The 17577-nt window shown below is 50.4% G+C and overlaps 1 long non-coding RNA gene across 1 annotated transcript in view; it reads left to right on the forward strand.

The window, feature by feature from the left end:
* Positions 1-12591: 12591 nt before the first annotated feature.
* LOC138848770 (uncharacterized) overlaps positions 12592-17577 on the forward strand; it is a 199366-nt gene continuing 194380 nt past the window's right edge. Inside the window, exon 1 of the long non-coding RNA XR_011386834.1 lies at positions 12592-14369. This is a non-coding gene — a long non-coding RNA (uncharacterized lncRNA). The remainder of the gene's footprint in view (positions 14370-17577) is intronic.

Consider the following 17577-nt stretch of genomic DNA (forward strand, 5'->3'; position numbering starts at 1 on the left):
GATAGTAGCCAACCCGGGAAGAACCAGCAGCAAACCCGGGGAGGGCCGAGCAGACGAAAGAACAGCGCAGGGTCCTGTGTCATTCCTCCGCGAAGAGGGGGAGCGACATATGGCTTTCACTCCAGCCTTGGTAACGAGGCTTTTGAGGGTCTCCTCTGCACTCCCTTGCATGCTCCTGAGTGCTGTCAGCTGCTGAAGCCTGCATTTCCCCCCTACAGGAATCATAGAAATTCCTAACCCAGTGCTGCCCCGTTTCCCATGGTGGCTCAGTCTGGAGTCCCAGGGGATCAGTGGTCATCAGGCGTAAGCCCTTTTTCCCTGGAGAGTGTCCAGGAAAAGGCTTACAGGAGCCGCTCCGGTGTTGGACCATAGTAACTTGGTCAAACTATCTTGGGCAGTGTGCCTATGAAGGCTAGCCGGGGTATCTTGATGGCTTTCTCTGAGGTTACCATCCAGCACTCCCCCACGAGACAGCTAACCTGTGAATGCCTGCCGAGTCAGATCATGGGCTTGTCAAATAGCTCCTGCCAGTCGAGGTTGTCCATGGCAGCTAAGAGGGTGCTGGCCCTCAAGCTGAGGTGACCTGGCCCTGTGGAGCTGGTGTCAAGGGGACCAGAAAGGATTAGCCCTCGCCTGTCCCACAGGAGTGCAGGCAGGGTGGCCACTAACGTGCCCTCTGCTCTCCAATGGAGTCGTGCACAAAGGGCTGGCCTGTGGCTCCACTCCTAGAGGTCGGGTGAGGGGTATAAAGGGTAACTTGTGGGACACCGATGAGGTTCTTCACCAGGGTCATGTCTTCCGAACTTAAAGTGTGAATTGATAAAACTTGAGGTACTTTAAGTATATCAAGGCTTTCCATTATACATGATTTTATTGTAGACGTTGAGAGAACACCGCTTATGTTGGGTGGCAGTGGATTTGAAAAGATCACCTTTAGCTGGCTTGTCAATTTTGAAGGTAACTTTACCGAAAGCTCACTTCCTGTCCTTGGTGCCAAGTCAATGTGGCTTGAGGGTAAAAAGGTTAATGTTGGTAGGTCGGCAATCAAACACGGCTGTCTCTACTAGCCTGCACGGATTTTTATTGCAGCTGCTGAGATGGGGCACGCTGCCTCAGAAGATTCAGGAGCCAGCAAGCACGTCTTTGGGGGTAGCTCTGGTATAGGCCGAAATAGGCTGGCTATCAAGATGACAGCTCAGCTCTTGAGGGGCTGCAGGTGAAAATCAACCCATGACTTCCACTGGGTTATTCGGACTGCCTGTAGCACCAGTCCAGTTAACACGTTCCCATGGTGTTAAAGGATAAGGCAGTAACTTAATGTATCAAAATAGAGGTAAACCCAAGAAAGCCCTGCAAAGTGGGAATCTGAGGGCTTGCCTTCAAAGTAACTTACATGGCCCTGTACATAGTGTTGCTGGGGGTGTAGTTGATGGTTTTGCTCTAAATTGAAGGCCTTAGAAACCTCAGCTTTTTCATCTGAATTCTGGAAGGGTAAGGGGCCTTCAAAATGGTTACCCTGAAAAGTCCACGGAGTATGGTGGCTTTGTGCTCCCAGTGCACCTCTGCTGGCGGCAAGTGGGATGCGTGGATGACAACACCTTCCTGTGTCTGGTATCTGTGGGACCTTCTGAGGAGCACTCTTAAACAAGGGTGTGTGCGGCAGCACAGTGTGACAGCACTAGCCCCTTGACACGCAGGCCCTTGTTTCTTACAAAAGCTCTCCCAAGTCCCACGGAGGTCAACACAGGTTATAGGAATGACGGTGCTTCCTGTGATGAGCAGATGTGGCGCTACACTTGAGATGGTGCTTGGTGACCCAGCAGCCTGTGAGCGTGCATGTCCTTCACACTGGGGTTCTGTATCTGGCCCAGACCACGTGGACCACCCCAGCTTGCCACTGGGATCCAGGAGGGGACTTTGTCCATGTCCTGCTTGACTGCATAGGTGGATACTTGGTGTCCAAAACCAATCCCCTACCTCTGAATATCACAAATTCAGCTTCCCTGAGCCAGGGCCCGCTTGGGAGCCCTTTGTGGGTGGGGGACAGTCTGGTGCTGGATGGTCAGAAGTGCCTGGGGGTAAACTGGCTCTAGGCGTGGGCCTCTGCACAGCCTTGAGGCTGACATGGGGGCCAGCACAGGGTGCAGCTGCCAGGGAGGCAAGCCCAGGTGTTGATCATCCAGACGTGCCTTGAACTGCTGCCAGGTCTGGGTGGGCCATATGACCTTGGTGTTGGAAAGGGGGAGTCATCCGGCAAGAAGGGGCTCAGGTGTGGTGTTCAGGGTGGCTTTTTGACTTTGGGAGGCAATACAAACTCGAATGGGACATGAGTGAGCAGCTGGAGCCCAGGGAGAACTCTGGGGGGTTGGGAGTGCTCGTGACAAGTAGGCATGTTGAGTTTCAGAGGGCAGTTCCACACTGAACTGGCATTCTCCAGATCTGCGGTCACCTTGGCTTCCACTATGCCTGGCAGGTCTCAATAGACTGGTCAGGCCTGGAAGTGTCCCCTGGGACTGGGTGGGCTGATTCTTGTCACTGGTTGGGCTGTGGGAACTGGGGGGGATGACCTGACTTCTGGCAGCCGTGGCAAAGCGGACGTGTCTGCTCATGGAACATCACAGGTGTACAGGAGTCTGACAGAGCTTGCTGATGGGCCAGCCAGGTTTCCTGGGAAATGGGGACATGGACTCTGGGTCATTGGGGCAAGGGCTATGCCGGGAACACTGTCACTTGGGCTGGGGACGAGGAGTGCGTTACTGGGGGAATTGCTACCAAACTCACGGCCTGTAGTCGCGTCTCAACCTCTGGTTCACTTGTCAGTTCCTTCTGCAAGGTAGGTGTCAACAGTAAATCTTCATTGTTCCAAACTTGGAGCCACCTGAGGAGGCCACACACTTGGCTTATCACTTAGCAAAATGAAGACATTCTCTGGCTTGGATGTCCCTGGAAATCTGACGTGAGGGCTCTGCTCTTGCATTTAAGCTTGACCTCTGTCCTTATTTTAAGTTCTCTTACTAAGGAATACAGTTTAATGTGTAAAACCTCACTTTTCCCACCATACCTGCACTCCCCCTCTTTGCTCTCCCCTTCCCAGTCCCATTCTCCATGAAGATTTACTTTCAATTAACTTTGTACACAGAAGACCAACTTGATACTAAGGAAAGACTGAATAATTGAGACAAACTGAGAAAAAGTATCTCAGTTAACTAGAATACAACTCATCAAGGACAGGTCCTGCATGGGGAGTTATCACAATTAATACTCAGGTTTGACATCAGTGACCACCCGAGGCTCTCAATATGAGCTGCCTAGGCTATGGAAGACCTGAGTCCACGAACTGTCAGTATCTGAACAAGGCCCTAGGCAGAATGGACGTTCTCTCCTCCCTTTAGAGCAGTACATCTTCCTTTGACCCGGCCACATCTTTCCATTGGGACCTCGGACCCTTCGTGTAGAACATTGCCAGTGTCTTGGCTTTCCTGAAGTGCTCTGTGCCCTTACTTGTAAGCCAGGGCCTGGTGCTGCCTGGTGCTGGTTCTGTAGGTCTTGCTCCCTGAGCTTCTGAAGACTCAAGTTGAGCTTGCCACTGACGGATGGGACCTCGTACCCTGGGAGGAAGGTTAACTTGGAAAGACCTTGTTAACCCCTCATGACCAAGCGCAAGTAATGTTCTAGGGTGGGGATTGTGATGTCAGACTGCTAAGCTTCCGTGGGTTTCCATCCTCTGTTCCACTCCACGACCACCAGGTGGTGCAAAAGGACTCCCCTTGGCCAGCTGCGGGACTGGAAGCAAGCAGTGTAGTCGGCTCTCTAGGACTCTGAAGGGTGGATCCTTTGATTATGTTGGAAGTTTTCCCCTCCATTTACTTGATTTTTTTTCTTCCAGTTTTACTCCTGTGTGACCTAGGTGTCTTCCTCAAGGGGAGACATCACTGAGGGGGGAGCACAGGAGGGCCAGGGGCATGCTTGGCACGATGAGCCTGAGCACCTTGCTGCACTCCTGACTCCCAAGCCGGGGCCTGTGTGTAAGGGGGGGGGGTGGCTTGTTCAGTGTTGCGACACCTTATGCTATCCTGGTGACCTCGGGCACAGTGAGTCTTAGGTGAGAAGCTTTTATTTTCAACTTCAATAGTAAATAAGGCCATCTATGGAGTACATGGGAACTCTGCATAACTCCAGGGTTGTGGTTTTTTTTTGCAGTTAGACCTACTTACATGCAAAGTTAAGAAAATTGGAGCTTAGTTTAAGAGCTACAGTTCTAAAATAGTGTGGCAAAGGCAAAGTAAAAGCAGTAAGGCAGGAATGTGGTGCCACAAGATCTTCTGTGCAAGCAGTCTAACCAATAGAGAAGCAACTACTGCCTTTTCACTCGGTTCCAAGTCCTTGGCTTCTGTCTCTAATGTATAGAGATGCACTAGCAAGTCCTGAGTTCAAGACTAATGACTGTCGGCCGGCGCCACAGCTCACTAGGCTAATCCTACGCCTGCGACACAGGCACCCCAGATTTTAGTCCCGGTCGGGGCACCGGATTCTGTCCCAGTTGCTCCTCTTCAAATCCAGCGCTCTGCTGTGGCCTGGGAGGGCAGTGGAGGATGGCCCAGGTCCTTGGGCCCTGCACCTGCACGGGAGACCAGGAGGAAACTCCTAGCTTCAGATCAGCACAGCACACCAGCTATAGCGGCCACTTGGGGTGAACCAACAGAAAAAGGAAGACCTTTCTGTAACTCTACCTGTCCAAAAACTGCCGTCTAGACAGTCATTAGTCACCCTTAACTCACCTGAGCAAAGTGAAGCTATTACTGAAACATCTGTAGATGCAAAGCTCTGGCTAATCTGGCTCATGGTCCACAAGTTTCCACTTTGTCCTGCACGATGCTGGTGATGAAAGGATTGTCTCCTGTGTTCCTTCTGTCTCCTGGACTGGAGAAAGGTTCTGTATCTACACGGTTTTGTCCCCTGTGGACACAGTGCTCTGGGTCCTGCTGGCTAAGGCTGCTTGGTGCTCTTCCCTCTGTACCTGGACTTGGCTCAGGAAGGTAGTTTCAGCCACGGGCCTCTGCTGCCACCAGACATGAGAATCTAGGCCTCTGTGATGTCATTAACGTCTACTTGGTCAACATGAAAACCTGCCCTGCCCTTCAGAAAAGTAACGGGATCGATAGCCTACTAGGGCAATCCCTGAGAGCTTATGCTAACTCAGTCGCCTGCTTTCGCATGGCACCCACTAGAGAATCAGATCATGGCTACAGGAAGCCAAGTATGTTTGGGTTTGCTGTATGAACTTAACTGCCCCAGAGTCCCGAGTCACCTGGGACCCTGCTGGTGCTGTGAAGCTCTTTTGCGGGTGATTCCTAGCTAACTGTACATTTCAACGAAGCTCGGGCGTGTGCAAGAATGACCCTGACCAAGGATGAACGTCGGCCTTAAGGAGCGAGTGCTTCTGGGCCATTGTGAGGACTGACAGCCGTTGGTGGTCCCTGCATGTGGAGGGCACCCGTGTGTGGATGTCGTGTACCTCCACCGTTCTGCAAGGATTCCTGATCTTGAACTGCTTGACTTCTAATGTAATTGATATCCACACAGGAAAGATGTGTAAACCATGTGCTTTCCCTTTCTTAAACGTACTGGACCATCAACCTGTGCTCAGCTTTATGCTATGGGTTCTTGGTCTTAGGTAGAATGGCTTTTTTCTTTGTGCCCATGAAGGGAGGACCCTGAAGGTGAAGAGTGGCGCAGCATTGTGCGGAGCCCCCCTAGGATGTCCTGCACTGCACATCCCTTCTCGTCTTCAGTGGCCCCACTCCAGCCCCAGTCGGGCTCATCTGTATTAAAGTCCTTGGGCTAGACCGTTTTGGGGAGCCTCTACATCCTAGGTAGTATGAAGACTGTGTCTTGAGCACTGACTACTGAAGTCGCCACAGTGATCAAAGAACGTGGTGAGCATGAGCGTATCTGGACACTCTGGCTCTAGCAGCAGGCTGGGGTGGTATCTAGGTTGAGGGGACCTGGGAAAGGCCCCTCATGTACTGGGCTGGCCAGCTCGGTGACCTGGGTGATGAGGGCTGAGAGCAGGCTCTTGGCACCAGCAGCAAGTGGCTAACACCTCTGATGGGTAAACCGTCTAGGGTGAGAGACGAAGCAATGGAGCCTGTCAGATGAGGCCTGTACCCTTCTAGGCTCTTGGGAAACTTGCACGTGAGGCAGTACTCGGGCCAAGGCTGTGACTGGTCCTAGAACAGTAGGTGATCAATGTCCCCTACAGGGTCTTGATGTTCCAAATGTGCCTAGGATCTGGTTCAGGAATGACTGGTCCACATTTCCATACCTGAAGTGTAAAGGTTGTGGTTAGTGGCTGAGCATCTTGGGGGATGACTTGGTGGCATTTGCCCCAAGGTATTGTCAGTGCACTGTTCAGTGTTTCCGGTCATGTCTCTTGTCTCCCTTAACAAGTAGAGATTAATGACCTGCGAGGCTGAAAGCATTAGCATGTGGTTCTTGGTAGTTTTCTTGGTTCGTCCTGTACTGGGGAGGAAGCTGCTGCTCCTTAAGGACTAGGCACATCTAGTGGACTTGCTGTATTGCTAATGTCTGTATCTTCCAGTTTTTTGGCTCTAAGAAGACTTGTTCCATGTTTATCTATACATTTGAGTGCAAAATGTGACAGAACACTAGGAGCCAGAGTTTATCTGGAAATGGTCTCTGTCACCTACTGTTGAACTACAGGTACAGATAAATAGTTCCCTACCATGGGCTTGGTTCCTCAAATGTCTGAGGCTTGCTGGGGATGAAACTGAACTCCACCCAGTCTCCCCTGTGGCTGTCAGGAGCCTGGTTACTTGTGTGTGTGCTCTTGGTTGCCGGACATCACCTGTGCCCTGTGCAGTCTTGAATCAAGTATTTGGAAGTTGCGTGTCAGTGCGCTGAGCTAGGTCAGGAATCCTCATCCTTGGTGACACCTGGCCTGGGTGCACCTTCAGTGCGGCAGTGTTGTGCTTTGTAAAATGTTCATCTAAGACTTCCTCAAGGTTTGGTAGCATCTCAAGGTCTTGCCAAAGGAAAGTATGTCCAGAAAGTCATAACTCACGGTGGGAGCAACGTGGCTCCTTAGTCAAGGACCAGGACCAGTGACTCTTGAACACAAGAGTGCACCTTGGCCATTCTGCGTGGGCCCTCCGTCTGGAGTGCTGGGTGCTGGTGCGTTTCCCCCATAATGGGATAATTTGTAATGGGCAGTTTTCTCATAGAAGCCAACTCCTCAGTCTCCTAGATTAAGCCCTAGTCCTGGAGTTGGGATTAGCTACTTGTATCCTCAATCTGAGGAATTTTGACCATGGGGTCTCCCAGTTGGGGGTTGTCGTTTCTTCACTGTGCATATCCGTGGACTTCATGCTCGAAGCTGAATCTGATTGCCCTTCATGCCCTCATGCGTACATGGTGGTTCCTATCAGGATTAGGACGAGTGGAGTGTTAGGATGCCTGCTGTAGCCTGAATCTCTGGGTGGTGTGAATGCTACCTGATCTGTGCTCTTGGAGCCAAAATTGGTACTGGAGAGGACTGACAACTCTAGTGCCTGTGATAGCACAACCTCTATCTAAAGACTATTTGAAGTTTTAGAAGTAGTTCTAATTTAAAGCGACAACATAAAAATCACTTCAGGTATACGTAGTGATGGTGCTGGGCATCTCTGACTTTGACTGCAAGACAGAATAGAAAATACCAAGAAATGAAACAACAATGTGGTAATCTGAACACCTTCAGAATTAATCTACTTAAGCTTTGAGTGGGAAGTTATGCTTGTTGTAGTAGATACAAGTATATTCTGTGTCCTGTTCTTTAACAAGGGCTGGGTGGGATTTTGATAGTGTGCCTTTTCTTCCCAAAAGCAGTTTGAATTCATCAAGAGCACGTGGCAGAAGCCCTGATGAAGCTAGGGAGAAAACGGGAGTTTTAAAATCCTGACACTGCCGGCGCCGCGGCTCACTAGGCTAATCCTCCGCCTAGCGGCGCCGGCACACCGGGTTCTAGTCCCGGTCGGGGCGCCGGATTCTGTCCCAGTTGCCCCTCTTCCAGGCCAGCCCTCTGCTGTGGCCAGGGAGTGCAGTGGAGGATGGCCCAGGTGCTTGGGCCCTGCACCCCATGGGAGACCAGGAAAAAGCACCTGGCTCCTGGCTCCTGCCATCGGATCAGCGCGGTGCGGCGGCCATTGGAGGGTGAACCAACGGCAAAGGAAGATCTTTCTCTCTGTCTCTCTCTCACTGTTCACTCTGCCTGTCAAAAAAAAAAAAAAATCCTGACACTGTGCACAACTCAACTTGTGCAAGATGCTCTCGGTACACATTGGCAGACTATTCCTGCACCACTGTCTAATCCTAATCTGGTCCGATCAATTATCAGCATCTCAGTGCCAACTATTAAATACATCTTAAGTTTATTCTTCGAAACCCAAGGTGGTCATCCCCCCCCCCCCCGGAAATATTTGCCATCTTTTAGGAGCTGTTATTGAGCTTCTGAAAGGCAGTGATGGTCAGGGGAAGAAACTGAGCCTCGTCGTGTCTTAAACCTGGTGGTTTATTTTATAGAAAACTCTTGTACATCAGAAAGCTAAAGTAACTTTTGGATTATAGCGATTCTTCCAAGCGCCCTCCCACCCGTAAACCATCCCATCTCCTCCCTCTCCCATCCCATTCCATATGATTTTTAATTACCTTTACTCAGAGTAGATCTTCTGTATATAGACTTCAACAGTTTGAACCCAAAGCATAAAATACTGTTTGAAGACCAGTTTTACCATTAAATATCATAGTACAACACACTAAAGACCGAGGTCCTACATGGGGAGCAAGTGCACAGCAACTCCTATTGCTTTAGTAGTTAATACTCATATTTACGACGTCAGTGATCACCTGAGGCTTTTGCCATGAGCTGCCCAGGCCATGGAAGCCTCAAGTTCAAACTCCGACCTTAGGCAAGGCTATAATCAAAGTGGAAGATCTCTGCTTTCAGAGAAAGGTATGTCCTTTGGCCTTTTTTCCCCCGGGATCTCACAGATCTTTGATTTAGGTAATTTTTCCCAGTCTTGGCTTTCCGTGCCTGAAATAGTCTCCTGAGGAGCCACTTAGACTGCACATGAATGGTTTGAGCACATACATGAATGGAACACTTCGAAGCATACATGTGTCTAACTCACATTTGAGAGGTAGGGTTACAGTGGGAGAGACAGGCCTCCCATCCACTGGCTCACTCTCAATTGTAGCTACATTTTGAGTTGAACCAACCTGGAGCCAGGAGCTTTCTCTGGGTGTACCATGTAGGTGCAGGGGCCCAGGTGTTTGGGCCATCTCTCAGGCCATAGAGAGCTGGATCAGAAGTAGAGCAGCTGGGAATAAAACTACTATACCTAATGAGATGCTGATGCCACAGTGCTGGCCCCAACTGACTTTTTAAAAATTTGAAAGCCAGAGTTAGAGACAGAGGTCCTCCATCTGATGGTTCACTCCCCAGTTGGCTGCAATGGCCGGAGCTGTGCCAATCCGCAGCCAGGAGCCAGGAGTCTTCTGGATCTCATGTGGGTGCAGGGGCCCATGGACTTGGGCCATCTTCTGCTTTCCCAGGCCATAGCAGAGACTGGATTGGAAGTGGAGCAGCTGGGTCTTGAACCGGCACCCATAGGGGATGCCGGCGCTTCAGACCAGGGCATTAATGCACTGTGCCACAGCGCCGGCCCCCCAACTTCTACATACACTTTATATGTACACCCTTAAACTTACGCACACATTCACTCAGATTGGAAGAAGACATTCAAGCTGTTCAGAATACAGACAATGTAATGAACAGACTAGTCACTTCAAGGGTCTGGAACGAGCTTTCTAGAAAAGTACTCAGTTTTGTGACTGGTCTCAACTGCCATCTGGTTGTATGAGATTTGTTTATAGAGGTTTCTGTGAAACACAAGTAATGTTCAAGGCCATCAAATTCTTCCTTCACTATTCGTGTACTTCATTTAAGAATTTTTGAAATTTACATTCACTAAAACTTTTGGATTACAGTGGTTCCCACCCACAAACCATCCCACCTCCTACTCCCTCTCCCATCCCATTCTTCATTGAGATTCATTTCTTTATATACAGAAAATCAACTTGGTATATAAGTAAACTTCAACAGATTGCACCCACGGACACACAAAGTAGAAGACTGTTTGAATATAGTTTTACTGTTAATTCTCATTGTATACTTATTTCATGCTCTGTACTTGGAGCTGTGCTTCTGTGCAAGTTCCATACTCATGTCCTCCTGTCCTGTGACATAGCTTCAAGATGCCAAACACCAAATAACCTACCTGGCTGTGCTTTGCCAGCCTCCTCCCCAAAGTGCTCACTAAACCAGTTCTTCAGCTTCTAGATCTTCAACGTCAGAAGCTGCAGCTGGCCACTCTGAACTGGCTGACAAGACACTTATCTCCAGGTTGTTGGGCCTGGGCCTTTGGGTACTCCAGTTGTCTCTACTGCCTTCAAGCCACTTCGTGGAGTACTTACTACTCTGTCCAGTTGAGTCATGTCAAGTTTCGCTGCTTGAGGCATTGCTCACAATTCGTGTAGCTCGGGAACCTTGATCATTCTTTTCCACAATACTTATGAATACAAAGGGCAGTGTTTTTGTCGGTGGTGGACTGAGTAAACTTGTTTAGGCTGCAGATCTCGAATCCCTAGGCCATTGCCTCTTTCCCCTGTATTCATATAATTTCCAAGTGGCAAAATGACCACTAACTGCTTGAGGGCACCACTCCTAAACACCTGAGCCAGAACGAATTGCTTTCACGTCAGGCTTCACTCCTGTCACATGCTTTGCCTCTGTGGGTGTTCCTGGGGCTTGGTGTGCTAATATTGCTGGAAGGTCAAGATCTTGGAGGACTTCATCACTCCTGAAGACATCTCTTCCAGTGAGCGTCTAGGGACTTAAGTATCTCCCACAACACAACTTCTTAGTCCCTACTGCAGGGCAAAGGCCAGGTGTGGCCAGCTCTAGGGTCAGGAAGATGAATGCAGCTCCAGGAGTCAGTTTAAAGCTTTACCTGACATGGAGACAGTTTAGGTAGGTAGTTCACTTGCCCCTAAGTGGTGTTCTTGTTAGAGCCTCTCATGTTGATGGGTGAAGTCCAACGTGGGACACTGAGCTGTGGAAGGCAGACTGAGGACTATTCCGAACACGAGCCACATGGAGGCAGCAGAGTTGCCAGGCACGTTGGTTTCAGGTCCCAGTGTTCTTAGCAGTAAAAACGAAGGCCTGGGAGTGACTGAAGTGCCCCGGTCCACTGAAGCTCCTGGTTGTACTTCACTCCTTGGAGGCCCTGTCAGTGCAGGTCTCCCTCTAGGTGAGGAATTGGCGAACAGTTTAGCCCAAGAAAGGCACCTGAGTGTGATTGGAGCTTTGGGATCCTGGGGTCTATTCCAGCTCCCAATCAGTAAGTCTGGTTGCTGGTGTGTAAATAGGTTTGTCCTCTGGTCAGATTTGATGCTGTGAAGATGACTCTGCATATCCCAGGGTCAAAACAAGTCGGTTCAGTTCTGGTATAAATGTACACGCCCTCGAAGACAGCAATGCATGGCAGAGAATCTTCGGGGAAGCTTGGAGAGGAAGGGAAAGAGGACTTCTAGTCAAGTCTCGACTTTGGACCTGTTCACTTCTGGGTGTGATGTCGGTTCTTGAACACTTCAACTCCTAGAGGACTGTGCTCCTGGACAGCCAGCAAGGCATCTTAATACTAATCTGTCCTTCAACCTTGGTACTGTTGACCTTTAGGTTGCGTAGTGCCCTTTGTAGGGACTGCTGTCCATCGCAGAATCGTCTAGAAGCCTCCAGCCACTCCCTGATGCCATCAGCACTTCTCTATGTGGATGTGACAACTATAGAAATCTTACTCTGCGAGATAACCGCTTGGGAGAGGCTAACCAACTTGGGAGGCAGCTGAGCTGGCGCTCTGGGAATGACACAGGGCACGTGTAGCAGGTCTGCCCATGGACGGACACAGGAGGCTGGAGCCTGAGTTGACACTGACTGGGGAGGGTTTGGATGGCTGTGGTCAGAGGCCAGCGGCGTTCCCCATGAGAATAAACTCTTGAACTATGTGAATGATTGCCTTAAACGTAATCCCCAAGGATTCTGATAACTCGCCTTACTCGGGATTTTCATCTGAGAATCCACTTTGATCTGCTACGCCATGAGCTAGTAGCTGTGAGTCACGGTGTCCACATGCAGCCTGGCAGTAACTGAATCCGGGTGGCCTTTCATGCTTGGTAGGGTGACTTCTGGGCAGAGCACAGCAACATCTCTGGCTGTGGTTAGCTGTAGGCAGTTTGAGAGGTAACTTCCTAAATGGCTGCTGCCTTGCCTGGTAGCTCCAGAATGACTTCTAAGGATCCTTGGAAATTGATGCAGACCGAAATTTGCAATTCCTCACTGGAGTCTTAGAGGACAGTCACGTGAATACACACTTCTAAACTTCCGGCTCTGGCCTGTCTGCAGTCATTCCTTCAAACCTCCAGGTGACTCCTTAAGCTGAGCTATGGAATAAGACTCCCAATTGCTGAGACACTTAGGCCTTTCCACTAAAATGTCAGGCCTAATGAGAAAGGATTGCTGTGTCCCTCAGATGCGCTGTGGGCCAATGATTCCCACTCTGTCCCAGGGGTAAGCAAGGATCCACGTGAAGTGGGAAACTAGGGGAGGCAGAACTGAGTGCTGGCTGGTCTAGGGTCATGGGGGCTGAGAGGCTCTCGCACGCTGTGGACCCTTCAAGGCCTTTTGAGAACCAGTTCCTTCTTCGACCTCACTTTGCAGTCACTTTCCTATGAGGTTTCCTAAGGTGCCTCCCCCTCCCCTGCTCTGTGGAGGAGATGGCACTGAGTGGCAGGAGGGCCAGGTGCATGCTCAGCTTGATGAGCCCGAGAACCTCACTGTGCTCTACTCTGCCTCCCTGGCCAGGGCCTGTGCGTAAGGGGTGGGGAGCTTGTTCTTCAGTGCTGACACCTTGTGGTGCTGCCCTTGTGAACTCGGGCACAGTGAGTTTGTCTTCAGTGAGAAGCTCTTTTCAACTTTAAGTCCACCTGTGGAGTACATGAGACTGGTATAACTAACTTGTGTGTGTGTGAAATGAGCTACTATATACAAAGCTAAGTAGTATCTTGGTGTAGGAGCTACAGTTCTAAAATACTGAGTGGTACAGTAAACACGAGTAAGGCAAGAATGTGGTGCCACAACTTTTCTCTGCAAACTGAAGAGTAACGTGGATGACCAATACAGAAGCAACCACTGCCTTTTCACTTGGTTCCAAATCCTTTGCTTCTAAGGTGTAGACGCACTAGCAAGTCCAGAGTTCAAGACTAAAGGGTAGCTGCCGTCTAGACAGTCATTAGTCACCCTTAACTCACCTGAGCAAAGTGAAGCTATTACTGAAACATCTGTAGATCCAAAGCTCTGGCTAATCTGGCTCATGGTCCACACAAGTTTCCACTTTGTCCTGCACAACGCTGGTGATGAAAGGATTCTGTCTCCTGTGTTCCTTCTGTCTCCTGGACTGGAGAAAGGTTCTGTATCTACACGGCTTTGTCCCCTGTGGACACAGTGCTCTGGGTCCTGCTGGCTAAGGCTGCTTGGTGCTCTTCCCTCTGCACCTGGACTTGGCTCAGGAAGGTAGTTTCAGCCACGGGCCTCTGCTGCCACCAGACATGAGATTCTAGGCCTCTGTGATGTCATTAACGTCTACTTGGTCAACATGAAAACCTGCCCTTCCCTTCAGAGAAGTAACGGGGTCGATAGCCTACTAGGGCAATCCCTGAGAACTTATGCTAACTCAGTTGCCTGCTTTCGCATGGCACCCACTAGAGAATTGGATGATGGCTACAGGAAGCCAAGTATGTTTGGGTTTGCTGTATGAACTTAACTGCCCCAGAGTCCCGAGTCACCCGGGACCCTGCTGGTGCTGTGAAGCTATTTTGCGGGTGATTCCTAGCTAACTGTACGTTTCAACGAAGCTCGGGCATGTGCAAGAATGACCCTGACCAAGGATGAATGTCGGCCTTAAGGAGCGAGTGCTTCTGGGCCATTGTGAGGACTGACAGCCGTTGGTGGTCCCTGCATGTGGAGGGCACCCGTGTGTGGATGTCGTGTACCTCCAGCGTTCTGCAAGGATTCCTCATCTCGAACTGCTTGACTTCATAATGTAATTGATATCCACACAGGAAGGATGTGTAAACCTTAGAGTATGTGGATTGAATCAGAAGCCCAAAACTTGACTGACCTGAGACTTTTGAGGAGTGGCCAGCTTAGTGCTTCGAATAAGCTTGAACTTTTTTTGACCAGACTTCTCCATGAGGTGAGATGACACAGATGGGTGTTCTTATAATCCAGGATTCCTGGGGAGTGGGCTTGGGAGTGGCACCTGTATGGAAGTGGGAAGGCAAGAGGAGGCTGGGGCAGAGATGAACTTGGTGCTTCTGCAACAGAAAGCTTACCCGAGCTTTCCTGTAAACTCTGGCGGTGAGGCAGCCTCAGAAGCTGCTCGGACCTCACTGGTGTGGCTGGGCCCCTGTGCTTCTCACTGGTGTTGGGTGGGTCTCCTCCAGGGAAGAACCGGACCTTGGTTGAAGCAGCCCCCATTGGGGTCAGGCCACTCCCAGAGCAAGGCGAGTCTAGATATCCCTGCTCCAGGTGTGCTTGGAGGCACACAGCACAGGAGTCCTCTTACCTGGATGTGCCTGGTGTCCTTTGGGAAGTCGGCAGGTCTTGGCTGAGATGGTTTCACTCAGGGTTCTTTGTCCTCATCGGAGGCGTGCTTCACACTGTGGGAGGGCTCTGGGTCTCACAAGGCTCGTCATCCCAAGGAAAGATCAGTGTTGAGCTACACGGGTGGCAACAGGGGTCTTGAGGGAGGCCAGACTTGTCCCAGCAAGAAAGTGAGAGGCCATGCAGGGCGGTGATGGAAGTGTTGTGCTGAGGGCAATTCACCCGGTGAATTCTGGAACTCCTGTCCACATGGAGGGAGAACAGCCCTGGTCTCATCAGGTGGCTTCCTACTTCTCATTTGGGAGACTGGATGCTGCTGTGTGGTCTCCTTCCCCTCTACATCCGGGGCCATGGCTTCAATGACCCAAGTAAAAGTCCAAGGGCACACTGTGGCCCGTAGTGGACGTGTCCTTGGCGTTTGTTCCCCCCGAGCTGAGTTGCTCATCAAACTGGGGAAGGATTTGCTTAGATGACCTCAGATTCTTAAAGGGTTTAAAACAGCTCGTTCACAGAACTATCTTGAGTGAAGCATGATTTCTGGTTGAGAATCCTGGTGACTGCCAGTGTAACTTGGAGTCTGAGGCTTCTCTTGCCCCAGTCTGTTAGATTTCTGGGTGCAAGTCCTGAACAGAGCCCAGAGGCCTTCACTTGTGTGTGAAGCTCCAAGAACGAGCCACCCAAACCTACTTCTTGACAAGTTTGTCACTCTGTAGGTCGAGGTCCTCAGCCTAGTTGTGTATGTTTGGTTTGTCTTATTTCAACTGGAGCGATTAGAGGGAGGTTGTCTGTCAACCCTGTACTGTGGGTAGGGATCAGCCAAGGGGCTGAAGGGGGCGTAGATCTGGTGCTAGATGCAGCCTTCTGAAGGTGTGGCTTGGAGAGGGTGGCCGGGGCACCTGCGGAGTTCTGGGTACTCCACTGGGCCCACACTTGAGGCACACAAGTTCTGTGACTGCAGCATACATGACCCTCATGGAGGAGGGGGTATCTTTAGATAAGGTCAGGTGTTTTTTTTTCTTAGAAAATGTACTGGACCATCAACATGTGCTCAGCTTTATGCTATGGGTTCTTGGTCTTAGGTAGAATGGCTTTTTTTCATGTGCCTATGAAGGGAGGACCCTGAAGGTGAAGAGTGGCGCAGCATCGTGTGGAGCCCCCTAGGATGTCCTGCACTGCACATCCCTTCTCGTCTTCAGTGGGCCCCCTCTAGCCCAATTGGGCTCATCTGTATTGCTTGGGCTAGACCATTTTGGGGAGCCTCTACATCCCAGGTAGTACGAAGACTGTCTTGAGCACTGACTACTGAAGTCGCCATAGTGATCAAAGAACGTGGTGAGCATGAGCGTATCTGGACACTCTGGCTCTAGCAGCAGGCTGGGGTGGTATCTAGGTTGAGGGGACCTGGTAAAGGCCCCTCATGTACTGGGCTGGCCAGCTCGGTGACCTGGGTGATGAGGGCTGAGAGCAGGCTCTTGGCACCAGCAGCGAGTGGCTAACACCTCTGATGGGTAAACCGTCAAGGGTGAGTACACGAAGCAATGGAGCCTGTCAGATGAGGCCTGTACCCTTCTAGGCTCCTGGGAAACTTGCACGTGAGGCAGTGCTCGGGCCAAGGCTGTGACTGGTCCTAGAACAGTAGGTGATCAATGTCCCCTACATGGTCTTGATGATCCAAATGTGCCTAGGATCTGGTTCAGGAATGACTGGTCCACATTTCCATACCTGAAGCATAAAGGTTGTGGTTAGTGGCTGAGCATCTTGTGGGATGACTTGGTGGCATTTGCCCCAAGGTATTGTCAGTGCATTGTTCAGTGTTTCCGGTCATGTGTCTTGTCACCTTTAGAAAATTAGTGGCTTGCAAGGGCTAAGAGCATTAGCATGTGGTTCTTGGTAGTTCTCTTGGTTCATCCAGTACTAGGGGAGGAAGCTGCTGCTCCTTAAGGACTAGGCACATCTCCTAGTGGGCTTGCTGTATGCCAATGTCTACCTCCTGTTCCTAATATGACAGATAACACTAGGAGCCAGAGTTTTATCTGGACATCATGGCCCGCTGTCCCCTACTGAATAGCTCCCTTCCATGGGCTTGGTTCCTCAAATGTCTGAGGCTTGCTGGGGATGAAACTGAACTCCACCCAGTCTCCCCTGTGGCCGTCAGGAGTCTGGTTACTTCCGGTTTGTGTTCTGCACTAGTGTGTATGACTTTGGTTGCCAGAGACATCACCTGTGCCCCTGTGCATTCTGGAATGTTCTCCAAGTATTTGGAAGCTGCTTGTTGAGAGCTGGGTCAAGAATCCCACCCTCAGTGACCCTTGGCCTGGGTGCATCTTCACCCTGGCAGTGTTGAGCTTTGTAAAATGTTCATCTAAGACTTTGTTCAAGATGTTGGTAGCATCTCAATATTTTGCCACAGGAAAGTGTCCAGACAGTCATAACTCATGGAAGGCAGGTGGACAATGTGACTCCTGGTTGAGGACCAGGATCAGTGATCCTTGAATACCAGAGTGTACCTTGGAATTTCTCCGTGGACCTTCCAGGGTGGGTGCTGGTGCATTTTCTCCATAATGGGATAACTTGGAATGGGCAAGTCTCCCATGGAAGCTAACTCTTCTATTTGCCAGATCTAAGCCCTAGTCCAGAGTCGGGATTAGTTACTTGTTCTCTGCTCTGAATCTGAGGAATTTTGACCATGGGATCTCCTAGTTGGTTGTCATGTCTTCACTGTGTATCTGGACTTCACACTCAGAAACTGAATCCTGAATGCCCTTCATGACCTCATGTACACGGTAGTCCTATCCAGA

This window comes from Oryctolagus cuniculus, chromosome 2 (assembly GCF_964237555.1).
Source record: "Oryctolagus cuniculus chromosome 2, mOryCun1.1, whole genome shotgun sequence".
NCBI lineage: Eukaryota > Metazoa > Chordata > Mammalia > Lagomorpha > Leporidae > Oryctolagus > Oryctolagus cuniculus.